Source organism: Arvicanthis niloticus, chromosome 1, assembly GCF_011762505.2.
Source record: "Arvicanthis niloticus isolate mArvNil1 chromosome 1, mArvNil1.pat.X, whole genome shotgun sequence".
In the NCBI taxonomy this organism is placed as follows: Eukaryota; Metazoa; Chordata; class Mammalia; order Rodentia; family Muridae; genus Arvicanthis; species Arvicanthis niloticus.
The window spans coordinates 69,386,975-69,401,627 of NC_047658.1; the positions used below are offsets into that span (position 1 = coordinate 69,386,975).

The window sequence follows — 14,653 nt, forward strand, 5'->3', positions numbered from 1 at the left end:
TTCTCTGTTCCTCCAAATTGTTCTGATTCTCTTCTGTCTGCCTCTTGCCTTTTATATGTCTCACTTCTAAGCCACGCCTCTAAGTCATGCCTTTAATCATGCCCTTGGGTCTTGTCTCTAAATCTGATCTCTAAGTCTCACCCTTAAGTCACACACCTTTAAGTCTCACACATCCAAGGGAAAATCCTGGGTATCTAAAGCAAGATGTTATCAGAGTGTGCTCAGCTGTTGTAGGCTAATGTAATCAAGTCTTTTTTTTTCAGGGTATATGGCTCAAGATGGCTACAAGGATGATAGCTACCTTCTGTTGGCTTCCCACAGGTTCCCCTTTTTAAATTTTTTTTCAAAAGGGAAGGCTGGGAAAACTTATGGAAACTGTGCCGGTCTTAGGTTGGAACAAATGACCCCAGCCTCCCTTTCCCATCTTTGGATACTCAACAGCCATTGGTTGAGCTCCTGTCTTAGGATGGTGAGGTCTCCCCTTTTAGGGGCAAGGGTCTTGAAGTGTTCTCTTACCTGTCTTTGACTATCCGGCTTAGCTCATAAGTTAAGGGATATACCTCGTTAGTCTTGATGGCAGAGGTTTTACAATCCCCTACTTCCAGCCTGTGATAACCAACCTGATGGGTTTCATTTGAATAGCGTCTATCTGTTGTCATACAAAAGCCATCAGTTTGTTGAACAGCATGGACCCGAGAGACAAGAGACTTAACAATGCCTGAATAGTTACTATAACAGCAACACTCTTTTTTAAGGGCAACACATAACTCCCTCTATCAGAGGAGTAAAAAGTATAAGCCTCTTCTATTTTGTTTATAAATGTGTTATAGCAGAATCTAAATCTATAGAAATACACAACTGATCATAGCTTTGATCTTAACAAAACAAGTAAGGAAATCCCTGTTCCTGCTCTAGTCAATCTCAAACCCAAAAACCAACTATAGTAACTGTGGTAGTGGGTTTTCTCCTGGGTCTAAACAATGTTTCCCACTAAATAATAAGTTGGGGGAACTAAGAGTTCAATAGAGCCACCCTGAAGGTACAGGTGGTTATGTCTCCTTCCACATTAAGGACTTCCCAAGTCAGGTTTGCTGGTTGATTTGTTCCAGTTTGAAGTCAATTGAGAAGCATCTTCATGTTTCCTGCAAAGAAAAAGATACGCTTCTCAGGGGGTTTACTCCTCCCTGGATTTGTTATTGTTGTCTATTTGTTTAATCAGTCTCTCTGGCAGCCAGTGTGTGGCAGCTGCAGTTTGGGAATATATGCAGACAGAACCTCTTCCCCAGATAAGCACTGGATCTGGCCCATTCCAGGTTCCAGTTAATAGGTCTTTCCAGAGGACTGTTGCAAAATTCTTTTTGGTATCAGGATGCCAGAATCTATCTGCATCGGATTTTCCTTCAGAATCCAAGGTTTAAAAATGTAAAATAAAAAGTGTGTGATGAAGGATATTTCTGGGGTATCCCTTTTTAATTAATTTAATCTCATTCTCCCTTTTTAATTTTTTCAAATTGACATTTAATGGTTCAATGTGCCCTTTCTACCATATCTTGGCCTTGTGGATTATGTGGAATACCCATTTTATGTAGTATTCCCAATTTTTCACAGAGTTGGTGGAAACTGAAGCTTGTATAACCTGGGCCATTGTCAGCCTTTATCTGTTTAGACACACCCAATACAGTAATTGTAGCAAGCATATGAGTGATCACATGCTTGCTTATTTCTCCAGATTGTAATGTCGCATAAATGAAACCACTATATGTATCTACACATACATGTATATATTTTTGATTGCCAAATTCATTATAATGAGTAACATCCATTTGCCAGATACTGTTTGGTATCAGTCCCTTTGGATTTACACCCAAATGAAGAACTGGTAAAAGTGTAACACATGATTGACATTGTTTAACAATTTGTCTAGCTTGTTCTCTGGTAATTTTAAACATAATTTTTAAAGTTTTAGAATTAATGTGATGTAACTCATGAGCCTTTATGGCCTGATCCAGGTTAGATAATCCCTTCTTCACTTTTTCCTAATCCTTTCTCTGGGGGAAAATCCAGAGTTTATCATTTGAGCCATGATTACTTCATTAGGGCTGCACATAATCAATCCCAACTGAGCTAACAGATCTCTGCCCCAGAGATTAATGGGTAGGCCTGGGATGACATAAGGTTGTATATTTCCTGTATTTCCTTCTTTATCTTTCCACATCAGCACCTTAGAGCTTTGTAGTAGATTTTGACTTTGGCCAATACCCCTTAGATTGGTTAAGGTTGGGGTCAGAGGCCAGGTGGCAGGCCACTTGCTTTGTTTTAGGATAGTCACATCAGCTCTTGTGTCAACCAAGCCTTGGAATGCATTTCCATCAAGCCAAATTGTCATCATAGGTTTTTGTTTAACTATAGGCTGTACCCAGTATGCATCAGAGGAACCAAAGCCTTGATCCCCTCTTTTAGGACTCTTATATTTGTGATTAGTAAGGTACAATGGAAGTAACAATAGTTACTTCACAGCATGAAGGCCTGTGTAAAGGTCACAGTACCAGGAAGGTTGAGAACCTGGCTCACCAAGTCTAGTCAGTGCTATCTATGCACACGGAAGAACATGGAAGACTATGGGGCCATTGATCAGAGCATGGGCAACCTGAAAGGAGCCTAGAATTTATCCTCTGTTTTATTAAGAAAATAATAAACCCCAAGGATATGCCCTCCCCATCCCACCATCTCCCCATCCAACCCCCACCCCCGCATACCTCTAAGGTCCAGTTCATTCTGGAGTGTTCAAGATCATGGGAGTATTGGTGAATGTCTTATTACTTTATTGGGTTCTTATATCTCTACCTCCCTTCTAATCCTTATTCTACCCTAATCCCTTCCAATCCCCCACCACTAGATAGAAGAGAAAGAAGGTTAGAGGGAAAGCAGGTATAGCCCTCTACAGGCTACTTCCTGCTGATGAGAGTCATCAGACTCCTTGGGGAAAGTTCAGTCTTCATTATCAAGATGTCCAGCAGTCCAGCAACTCAGCAACAGCAAACACACATACTGCCTTTGGGGGAAGCAGCCTGAGGGAGCAGCAGCCACCACAGATCCTTGCAGGGCTCACTCCTTCCCCCCAGAGCACAAGATGATCTAAGTTAATGGCTGTGGACAAACTGAAGCAGCCCCATATCCCACACCTGGGATTAAAACAAAGACATTCGTATAACTGGGTTTTTAAAGAAACCACAATTCTCACTACATAGTAGAGACAGATTATATGTAAGACTTAGGTCAGCTACTACTATTATTTTGTTAAATGGACTTAGTATCAAACTGCCCTTTAAAATCATAGCTCTCTATCCATAGACTAGCAAGACTCTCAGACCGCATTGGAGAAGTTTCTTTTGGATGATGTTGAGCACAGAAACTCACAACTGGTTATAATGCAGACAAGTAACTGTGGAGTGTTCAGCTGTAAATGGGACATCTGTATCATGCCCTCTGCCCAATGCTCAGGGGCCATCATGGAATGGGGGTGGGGCAGAAAGATGGTGGGCCAGAGGTCAAGACAGACCAGAATGAAACAATGTCTTCTGGACACAAGACCAGGGCACTCATGACCTCAGCTGCTGTGGCTGCCTATAGTGTCTGTCAGCCAACAGTCTAGTGCTGAGTGGAAAAGGGTTCATCAGCCCAACTGAGGACCTAAAAACACTTGATGGCATCAAGGGGTGGGGAGGAGTCAGTTTTTTAAAGGATGTAGCTTCCGGTAGGAAGACCAGATTGCAGTGGATGTCCCATACTCAAATGATGGACAGCGCAAGTTGGAGTAGATGAATTATTAAATTAAAAAAGAGAACATAAAGTTGTGAGGGGATGGCAGATAAGGATGGATCTGAGAGGAGTTGGGGTGAATATGATTAAAATACTTTGTATAAAGTTATTTAAAAAATCAAAATATTTCTTCAAAAAGAATTATGGTAACTAAAAGATGCTAGACTGGGGTGGTGGCTGCAGTAAAGCATGAGGATTATAGTTCAGATCCATGTAAAAGCCGGTGAGTGGGACAGCCCCCTTGTAACACCACTGCATCACACAAAGACAGGGTCTCCCAGAACAAGCTGGCTGGCCAGTTTACACCAAACAGTGAGTTCTAGGTTCCATGAGAAACCCTGTCTCAATACACATGGTGGAAAATGATGGAAGACTCCAGACACCAACATCCGGCCTCTGCATTCACACATACCCTCACTCATATACACACACAGACATACACACTCACTCATACTCACACACTCATGTTATCACCCACACACACACTCACCACACACACTCACATGCCCACACAGGTTAACCCATATACACATTCACACACAGAAGCACAATCACACACACACTCTCTCACACACACATACACTGATGTACACACAAACACACACACTTTCACACACACATATACACTCACATGTCCTCACAGGTACATGCACACACACACTCATGAACACATACACACACAGAGGCATACATACACACAGAGGCACACATACAGGCACACACACACACACTCACACACACTCACATATCCACACAGGTGAACACACACGCATTCACACACAGAAGCGCGTATACACTCTTTCTCTCTCACACACACTCGTGTACACACAGGCACACACACTCTATCTCAAACACATATACACTCACATGCCCTCACAGATACATGCACACACACACAGGTGAGCACACATACTCATGTACACACACTCATGCACATATACACAGGGAGACACACATTCATGCACACACACAGGCAGACACACACACTCATACACACACACACTCATACACACACACACACACACATGCACACGCATGCACGCACGCACGTGTGGAAATAACTCAGGGTGCAGGATGTAGCTTATGTGATAGTCTTTTTTCAGCATGCCCAAAGCCAGGGGTTCAATCCCCAGCACTGCATTCCAGGTTGGTGGCCTGTAAAGCCAGAATTCTGGAGGTAGAGAATCGGGATCAAAAGCTTAAAATCATCCTCTACCACTTAGCAAGGTTGAGGGAGAGGGGGAGAGGGGGAGAGGGGGAGAGGGGGGGGAGAGGGGGAGAGAGAGGGGGAGAGGGGGGAGAGGGGGAGAGGGGGGAGAGGGGGAGAGGGGAGAGGGGGGAGAGGGGGAGAGGGGGAGAGGGGGAGAGGGGGGAGAGGGGGAGAGGGGGAGAGGGGGAGAGAGAGGGAGAGAAGAAAAATAAGCAGAAAATCAAAGAAGGTAGACCCTGGTCGATAGGTTGGACCTGGAAGACCATTAAGACAGACACCTGACACATGTGAAGTCCGCTCTGGGAAAGCCTGACGGAATCCTTCCAAGCAGGAAAATCACAAGGCAAAGACCTTGACATAGGCTGAGAATGTGATGTGTCCCAGGGACAGAAAAAGGCACAAAGGAGACCACAAAGGAGACAGGGAGTCCAAGGATAGGCAGGGGCAGCTGGGGCGGGGGGGGGGGCTTTCAAATAGTCACCAGAAGCTGGACTGGATTCTAAATGCAATGGGAACCCCCAATCAAGGAGCACATTAAGACTTTTTGAATCACCCCTCTAGATGGTGACTCTAAGGACTCCCATATTCAGATGGATACAGTGCAGGCTAACATCTGACTCAAGTTACACGGTAGCACCTGGCACCACCCTCTGGTCCCCTACCTACGTCTTCAAGTAACACTGACAGAAGCCTGTGAACATCCTGCCTCCCTCAAGTCCCTGGGTGTGGAGGAGGCCAGAACCAAAGGTCCTTTCGGCATACCGCGTGTTTAATAAGACTGCAGCACTAGCATGACTGCCAATAGCACAAGCCCTCCAGGGTGGCAGAGCTTAGGACCCGGATGAAGGGCGATTTCATTCCATAAAATCCACTATAAATATTGTCCCTGTTCAGCTTCCTTCATGAAGGCTCTTTTTTTTGTTGTTGTGTTTTATGATTAATATAGCCCAGGATGGCTTTGAGTTCTCAGTGTAGCCCAGGATAAACCTGAACGTTTGATCCTTCTTCTTTCAATGATGGGGTTTCTTTCATGTGTTACAACACATGGTTTATGCTACAATGGGGATCAAACCTAAGGCTTTGTGCATACTAGGAAAACACTGGACATCTCCGGTCCATCGTGTGTGTGTGTGTGTGTGTGTGTGTGTGTGTCTGCACGTGCACGCATTCACGTGTATTGTCTAGTCATCTGGAGCTGGAGTTACAGCCAGTTGTGAGCCACCTAATTTGGATGCTGGCAACTGAAGTCAGGCCCTCTTCGGAGCCGTATGCACTGTCCACAACTTGGCCACCTGTCCAGTCCTGCAGTCTCAGCACACTGTATACAGACTGTCTTAATGAGAGAAGACCCACAACAGGGCATGAGAGGCTGAGTGAGATTTACATGGGCACACAAAACTTATACAAGTAAATACAGTGTATTTTGCTTTAAGAAAATCAGTGTAATAGCCAGGTGCGGTGGTGGTGCACATCGCTAATCCCAGCGCTCGGGATTAAAGAGGCAGGTGGATGTCTGTGAGTTTAAGGTCTGGTCTACAGAGTGAGTTCCAGAACAGCCAGGGCTTTGTTATACAATGAAGCCCTGTCTTGAAATAATAATAAATCAAAAAAGAAAAAGGTTATTGAGTGTTCACAATACATCAGTAACAATTTGATATTTTGAGGGTTCATTCATCTATTCTGCAAACATTCACTTATGTTAACACACTATCTGGAGATCCAGATGAACACATCCTAAAATACTAGTGGCATGGTCTCACTGTGTAACCAAGCTAATCTCTACCTTATGATTCACCTGCCTCAACTTCCACAGTCACTGGGAATACTAGCATGCACCACCATGTCTGTCTAATACACTGGCTTTAAAGTAAACATTTGTTACATACAGGAGTGTCTGGGCCCAGGAGTAGCAATAGGTGGTCAATATTCTCTTCACACACTAACTCTGAGCACCCTAAGTAAGATTCCCTCACCCCCTGCCCCCCGCCCCCTACCCCCTGCCCGTTGTTCCTGAATTGGTTCTTCAGAGTCAAAATGAGGAGACAATCAACTCAAGCAGTGAGCAGGTATCTCTCACTATGCATAAAAGATTGGGTCCAGGACCCTGGCGGACATCAGATCTGTGGACACTCAAGCCCCTTGTATAAAATGTATCTGCACAGAGCTGACACACATCCTTTTGCACACATACTATAACTCACCTCTGGACTATTTTCACCATGACAATAGTTGCTACACATTAGTGTTTAGGAATGACAATGAGACAGCAGGAAGCTGCATACGCTATGAGTATCTTCCTGGATATCTCACACCTGAGTCGGTTCAAGCTGCAGATGCTAAGCCTGGAGACATGAAGGACTGACTGTACTAGAGCAAGGGTTGCATTTCTAGATACTGTGCAACTGGTCATTAAATAGTTATCACCAAAATGATTGCAGAAGCTTAATAAAATATAAAATAAGCTGTATTTAAAATAGAATTTGTAGGGTTAGAGATGTGGCTCCCTTAGAGGAATGCTTGCTTAGAGGGATGAAGCCCTGGGCTCTGTCACCAGCGTTACATGACTACAAAGGCTTGGTGGTACACTCCTGTAATCTCAGCACTCTTCAAGTAGACTCAGGAAGATTAGGAGTTGAAGACTATCCTTGGCTTCATAGGAGTTCAAAGCCAGCCTGAGCTATAAGGGACCCTGTCTCAAAACAACAATCGAAAGTTAAAATTTAAAAAGTAGAACAGGGATGATAAATACTTAAACACATCACTTTCTATTTTGTACAAATGTGCTCAAAGTTATCAACACCTACTATAACTGCATAGAAGAAATACTCAGAAATGGTGCTTCCTCTCTCAACTGCTGGTTCCTGAAACCATGCTAGGAACCCAGTTGCTTGTATGTACACCTGTGTGCACTGAAGTCAGAGGCCAACACTGAGTGTCTCCCTTTGGTGTTCTCCACCTTACATTTTGAGACAGTCTCTCACTGAAACTGGACTCACCCATGGACTGAGCAGAGTGGCCAGTGGGCTCCAGGGGTCTACCTCTGTCTGCCTCTCAGAGCTGGAGGGACTCATGCAGGCTGTCATGCCTAGGGTTTTGTTTTATGGGTTTTGTTTTGTTTTTTGAGCCATGGCTGGTTTTTACATTTGTACAAAAGTCTGTCACTCACTGTGCCATCTCCCGCACATCCTTATAGAAGAGGAAGTGAAATGATACAGGGACAACCATCTTCAGCAGTCTTCCTGAAGGAGTACCTGAGTTTTCTTCCTGTACCTCTCCCTGTCGTTTCTTTCTGTGGTGGATTTTGTAGTAAGTGCTGAGGCCTTACTACAAGCCCAGGCCTTGCACATGCTTGGAGAACACTCTTGCATTGAGCATGTCTGTTGCTTAGCCTTAAGGCTGACGCCTGTGAATGCTGCAAGCATTGGATAAAGAGGACTGTCCTGTGAGATCACTCCTGCCCTTGCTCATTCCGCCATATTTATTTGATTCCTTTGTATATCAGAGGTTTGGATGAGTGCTAAAAAACAGAAGCACACAGTACAGGGAAAGTACACAAATATTTACAGCCCTCACAAAGACGGGAGTCCACTAAGTTCCAACCTAGCATGTGCCAGGACTGAGGTTTGAGCCACAGCACCGCCAATTATAAATAGGAAAACAAAAACCAAAAAATCCAACACTTTCCGTGGGAGACTCAGGAAGATCCTAAAGAAATAAACACGAGGGGTGGGGGTTAGTGTACTCTCTAGCGTGCAGGAGATCCTGTGTCCACTTCCCAAAAGGCTCGAATCACTGCAACCCTTGGACTGAGGGATGGAAAGTTTAAGATTATAATGAAGTAGAGAGATAGCTGTGTGGGTAAGAGCCCTTGCTGTGCAAACATGAAGACATGGGTTCAAATCTCCAGTGCCTACATTAAAAGCTGGGGTCTAGAGAGATGGCTCAGTGGTTAAGAGCACTTGAATTTCTTGCAGAAAGTGAACATGGATTGGGGTCCCAGCACCCACACAGTGGGCTCACGGCTGTTCATGACTCCAGCTCCAGGAAAGCCAGTGCCCTCTTCTGACTCTGAGAACACAGTGTGTAGAGACACACATCCAGGCAAAACACCCATACATATAAAATAAAGTTTTCTTTTTAAGTTTTAAAAAGCTGGGTGTGGTTGCACACATGTACAACCACTGGTACTGTGGCAGGCGAGAGAAGAGCATCGCCTGGGCTTGCTAGCTGTGAGCCTGGCTTCCAGGTTGAACAACAACAACAACAATATAAGAATGTGGAGAATGATAAAGCAGTATACCTAGTGACTTCCTCTGACCGGACAACCATGTCTATGGCCATGTGCACCAGTCAGTATAAAAGTTATGAACAGCACTCATACATGTAAACACACCCTATACACACACACACACACACACACACACACACGGTCTCCTAAAAAGAAGACAGAAGCTTAAGCCATACCAAATTCTAGCATGGAGATACATACCTGTAATCCTAGGAGGCAGAAGGCTCACTGAAGCCAGCTAGACAATTATGTCTGAATCTCAGACAGAAAGTGCTGGCCTACTATGTTCAAGGGCCAAGACTTACAATAGATGGAAAATGTGTATACACAGATACAGAGTGTATACACAGATACAGAGTGTATACACAGATACAGCGTGGCCGCCTTGTCGGGGAGCATGCTTGGTAAGAATGCACAGTGAGAAACAATGACAGGAGTTAAAGTGTGTGCTCTTGACTACAGCTCTACATTGGGAGTTACATTCCATGGGTGATGGGACAGACACAATGGGTTCAAGGAGGGAGGTGATAGCATCCTGTTTGTCATGGAATGACCACAGCTCTTTTGGAAAATATGAGGAAAATATATCTGAGGGGCCCAGAGTAGGGCCATGAGACTAGAGGACAGGCAGAGGGAGAGTCTGATAGGGACTGAAGATGCCTGAGCTCCGGGATGCCTGGGCCTCTGTCCAAAGAGTTCATCCTGGGCTGCTTGGTAAGTGGGAGTGACTCCATAGGAGAATTTCTCTGGGCAAGGTGTCAACCAGTGGAAGGCACCAGAAGACATTAGAGATACTGACTGAGGGTGAGTCAAGAAGAAAAACTGGCATGTAGGTGACATGTCTCTGGCATGTAGGTGACATGTCTCTACATGTAGGTGACATGTCTCTACATGTAGGTGACATGTCTCTACATGTAGGTGACATGTCTCTGACATGTAGGTGACATGTCTCTGACACATAGGTGGCATGTATCTGACACATAGATGACATGTCTCTGACATGTGCTTTGACCATTGGGACCTCCTTTGATCCTTGTGACAGTTGTAGCAAGACAATAAACATATTAAGAGACTCAAAATCATCATTTTAATCCTGGGGGGATGGACTCTAAGGCTGTGTACCCCAGACTACAAACTTCATTAAGATGGCAATTTGAGGCTGGAGAGATGGCTCAGCAATTAAGAGCACCAGCTGCTCTTGAAGAGGACTCCGGTTCAGTTCCCAGCTCCCACCGTCGCTCACAGCTGTCGGTGACTCCAGTTCCATTCTGGTAGATCCAGCACCCTCTTCTGACCTCCCAGCCACCAGGCACGAACGTAGTGACATACACAGGCAAAACACTCATACACTTAAAATAACAATAGAGAGGAATAGTGATTTTCAACTGGGTATAAAGAAATATTTGCTGCGTGGATGAGTAACTGGGCCGACGGGTGTTGGTAGGCAGACATTGTTCACTTTACCTGTTAATGCTGACGACCCCTGTGAGGACACTTTTGCCTCCATAGTTTGTGAATTGGTTCTGACTTTAAAATGTCAATTCCTTCCCCTTAGGGAAATAATCAAGAAAAGACAGTAATCAGTGGTTGCCCCTCACTGTTCAGTGCCATTGAGTCCAGAACCCTGCAGAATCTGTTCAGGTCCCCCATAAACACTGACATAAGATCTACAAACAGCCAACAAGTGTCTTCCTGTTTCCACACTTTAATCACCTCGAGACTACTCACACTTACACAGTGCAAATACTTTATAAATAATTGTTGTACTGTCCCACGTAGAAATAACAACAAGAGGCCTGCCTGTGTTCAGTAAAGTTGTTTTTTTTTTTTTTTTTTTTTTTTTTTTTTTTTTTTTTTTGATCCTCAGCTGGTTCAGTCTGTGACTGTTAAACTCATAGTACAGAGGGCAGACTATACTTAGAGGCAGCTGAAGAAGGCCCACAGTAAAATAGACATTTGGCAAGCTGGTTATTAGACACAGCTTTTAACAAAATTAAATTACATGACCTTATAATCACATAAATTATGTTTAAAGCAGAGGTGGCATGAACTGGAATGTGACCTGGTTGATAGAGTGCATGTCTATCCTGCATGATGCCCTGAGTTCCATCTTCATCACCACACAAACAAGGCAGGATGGCAGCAGGAGGAGAAGTCAGGGTTAGAAGTTCAAGGTCAGCCTCAGCTACGAGAGACGTTCAAGGCCATCCTGGACTACAGGAGACAGCCTCCACCAACCATTTTTCCTTCCAGAAAAGGTCAGAATTATCACCCAAATTTTGGGGTAACATTTGTCAACCACAAGTGTCTGCACTGCTTGGGGAGGGGTATGAGGGGGCCATATTATCTGACCAGACATGAAGTGACAGACTTTGAAAACATAAAATCAGGTTACAGAGTAGACTTTTATGGTGATGAAAATCTTTACTTTGAAAATAAGATTCCCTCTGAAGAATTTCATCTGGGTGAGAGCTATAAGCCATCTTCAAAGGCCACTGAAATCAAATGGAAATCTGGAAAGCATTTGACAAAACATTCAAGCCCCATGGAGAATAAGGGGAGCAGAGGAGGCAGTATAAGGAACCATGGGGCTTCTTTACCTGGTTGACTGGCCATGCTATGAGGATGCAGACAAATTAAGAAAGATCATAAAAGGTAATTATTGGCCAGACCCCTTGGTTCCTAATATGGATGATTGGGGGAGGGGAGGAAGTTAATGATGATGTTGATAATGATGATGTTGATAATAGTGATGATGATGATGGTGATGATGATGATGGTGATGATGATGATGGTGATATGGAAACTAGAGGAGGAGAATTAGAAAACACTGATGAAGGCAAAAAAGGTGAAGATGATGATGAAGAGAAGGAAGGAGAGGATGGTGAAGAACACCAGTGGATTCCAACCTTCTTTTCTGTTTCTATTTTGATTGTCTCCAGTCCCTGAGAGCCAACTGCAGCCATTTTCTCCTGTCCATTACCCCTGTCTCCAGCCACACTGTTTTTGAGGTCTCTCTCTTCTAAACACCACAGTTCTCAACTTATCAACTTATTTGAGGGCCACACCTTAATACAATGAATAGATAAAAAAAAAAAAAAAAAAAAAAACGACCCAGAACCATGCCTCTATCCCCAAAGCTGGAACTTATACAGTCAGCAGAATGGTGCAGTGTCTGCCTGTCATGTAGCCCTCTCTTGTCACCTCCCTTGGGGTGAGTTCTTTCAGATGCACACTGTCAAAATTCAGTGGGCGGGTCCCCTAATCCCTGTGGTCCAGGTTGTGATGCTGGTTCTACACTGTTCAGTAATCTCTAGGCCAGGGGACCTTCTGGCCATGAATAACACAAGAGCAGAACAAGGAAGACACCCTTAACCTTTCTCCATCTGGACTCACATTCACCTGAAAAGTTTTTACTGTTACAGGCTATCTAGGTGTCACAATTTTATTAGTAAGAAATCTTAAATTCATTTAAAAATAACTGTTTGGAATATGGTTACCTTTACCATTTGTTAGCCACAAAAGGACATGGGCATGCTAGTGAGATGTATGTGCTTAATTGTTTTTAGATAAACAATTAGATCTTGTCTGAATATTTTATACTATGAACTAGGAAGCCTTTTCCGAGTCTTTCAGAATTGGCCAATATTTTGATTTCCTAATGGCTGAAGCTGCAAATGCTACATTGCAAAAGTAAGTATAAACACAGAGATACGTCAGGGTCTTCTCGGCAGTTATCGGAAACTCTGTCCTAATCCTAAACTCATCCAACAAGTCTTTTTAATGAAACTCAAGTTAGCAAGTTAGTTTAAAAACAATAATTTCAAAACCAAATGTCATTATATCCAGCATTGAGGAGGCAAAAACAAGCAGGTCTCTGACTTCCAGTCAGCCCGTCTACATAGTGAGCTCCTCCTGGACCTAAGGTCCATGAGAAGCTGAGGAAGAGTACAAGTTCAAGGCCGGCCTGGTCTGCACAGTGATATCAAGGCCAGCCTGGGCAAATTAGTGAGCCTCTGTCTCAAACTATTTGAAGCAATGAGAATCTACCCAGCAAACCTACATTTAGTTGCAAATGTGGGTAAAAGTATGCACTGAGGACCAGGGAAGAAATGATACAATTTCTTTACAAGTTGTGCAAAATTGTAAAGAAATTGTATCAATTTTATTGATACAATTTTAAATACAATTTGTGTCCTGAAGGAACTTGCTGTAGAGAAGGTGGCACAGCCCGATGACTAACAGTGTGGTAGATGATGTCATGAGGGAAACTGAAGCATGCAGGAGAAAGACACTAACTTAGAGACCATCAACACGCTCCAGAGGGAACTCAGACTCCGAGTACCGGTGTCTTTCTTGCTCTCCATTGTGTCCCCAGCACCCTGTACACTGTGTCCCCAGAACCTCATGCACTGCCTGCACAGAGCTGGCATCCAGTAAGGCAGTCAGTAAATAGTGTATGACAGAAGGGGTCTTGGTGACTTAATTTTGTTTTGTTTGTTGTTTTTTGAGACACATCTCTCTAATATTTAGTTCTGGCTGTCCTGGAACTCACTCTGAAGACCAGTCTGTCATCAAACTCTGAGATCCACCTGCCTCTGCCTGCTAAATGCTGGGATTAAGGGTGTGAGCTGCTATGCTTGGCTAAATCTGTGATCTTACAAGTCAAACAAGGTGGATTCTTGAATGTCATTCTAGGAGAAGAAACAAGTAGCTGGTTGGATTTCCTCAACTTGGCATGAACTAAAGACACCTGGGAAGAGGGAACATCAATGGAAGGACTGCCTCCACTACACTTGCCTGTGGGCGAGTCTGTGGGGACATTTTCTTGATTAATGATTGCTGTGGGAGAGAACACACTGTGGATGGTGCACTCCCAGACAGGTTGTTCAGAGCTGTGTAAGGAAGGTGGGCAGACTGTGGGGAATGAGCCAGTGACCAGCACTTCTCCATGGTTCTGCTTCCATTCCTGCCCCCAGGGGTTTCCCTGACTTTCCTTGATGATGGATTGTAAACTTAAGGTGAAATAAATTTTTTTCCTCCCCAAGTTGCTTTTGGTCCTGGTGTTTGCCATAGCAACAGGAAGCAAAGTAGAACAGAAAATGGCATTGTGTAGTACAGGCATCAATCTGTACATTATCCTCTGAGCCAAACCATCACCATCTTCAGGAGCCTCATAGAAAGGGGGTAGAGCTGGGCATAGTGGCAGACTCCTTTAATCCCAGCACTCAGGAGGTAGAGGCAAGCAGATCTCTGTGAGTTTAAGTCCAGCCTGTTCTACACAGTGAGTTCCAGGATAGCCAGGTCTATGCAGAGAGAACTTGTCTCAAAAGAAT

At 44.1% G+C, this 14,653-nt stretch overlaps 1 pseudogene; it reads left to right on the forward strand.

Annotated features, from left to right (window-relative positions):
- Window positions 1-9,989: 9,989 nt before the first annotated feature.
- LOC117712251 (protein SET-like) lies at window positions 9,990-12,266 on the forward strand (annotated as a pseudogene).
- The last annotated feature ends 2,387 nt before the right edge of the window (window positions 12,267-14,653 follow it).